At 70.2% G+C, this 245-nt stretch overlaps 1 protein-coding gene across 16 annotated transcripts in view; it reads right to left on the bottom strand.

The window, feature by feature from the left end:
* KLHL32 (kelch like family member 32) overlaps positions 1-245 on the bottom strand; it is a 317,145-nt gene that overhangs the window by 135,978 nt on the left and 180,922 nt on the right. The window lies entirely within an intron of this gene.

Below are 245 nucleotides of genomic sequence, written 5' to 3'. Positions count from 1 at the left end.
GGCCACGCGGCAGGCCAGCCCCTCCTCCCCCGACTCCCTGGGTGCTGCGGCTCTCCGGGCCCGGCTGCCTGCGCGCAAGGCCCTGAGGGGGCCGCTTCTCACATGGTGCTGGGGATGAGGTCAGTCCCGAGCAGCACACAGCTCCGCTGCTGCTACTGCTGACCGGTGCAGTCCTGGCTGGCCTCCTCCCGTTCCCAGCAGCACGTGGGAAGCCAGCTTCAGCCGCATGATGCTTTTCCTGGCCG

This window comes from Alligator sinensis, unplaced genomic scaffold (assembly GCF_000455745.1).
Source record: "Alligator sinensis unplaced genomic scaffold, ASM45574v1 scaffold145_1, whole genome shotgun sequence".
Lineage (NCBI taxonomy): Eukaryota > Metazoa > Chordata > Crocodylia > Alligatoridae > Alligator > Alligator sinensis.
The sequence above is the reverse complement of the archived record's forward strand: the minus strand, read 5'-3'. Positions and strand labels throughout refer to the sequence as shown.